Here is a 408-nt window from a genome sequence, read left to right as displayed (position 1 = left end):
AAGAAAAACCGAAATATATTATTTTGTCCGCTAATGAGAAAAGAGCGGGAAAAAAGCATCTGAAAGAAAAAGATCGAGAGTCAAGTAAAGTTAGATGAAGAGATGGACTTGTAATGGAGTTGCCAAGAATGCATGGAGCCACAGGTAATGAAATGAACAGGAACAATTGGAGCAGAATCATATAGTGCACCGAACCATGACAATGAAGAAATGGTGGAAAATAAAGATGATATATTTTGTAGAAACAGTGCCTGTGTGTGTGTGTGTGTGTTTGTGTTTGTGTGTGTGTGTGTGTGTGTGTGTGTGTGTGTGTGTGTGTGTGTGTGTGTGTGTGTGTGTGTGTGTGTGTGTGTGGGTGGGTGGGTAAGTAAGTGGCTGAGTGGGTGGATGTGTTCTCTGTCTCATTGC

Source organism: Portunus trituberculatus, chromosome 16 (genome assembly GCF_017591435.1).
Source record: "Portunus trituberculatus isolate SZX2019 chromosome 16, ASM1759143v1, whole genome shotgun sequence".
Classification (NCBI taxonomy): Eukaryota; Metazoa; Arthropoda; class Malacostraca; order Decapoda; family Portunidae; genus Portunus; species Portunus trituberculatus.
Note: the sequence above shows the minus strand (reverse complement) of the source record.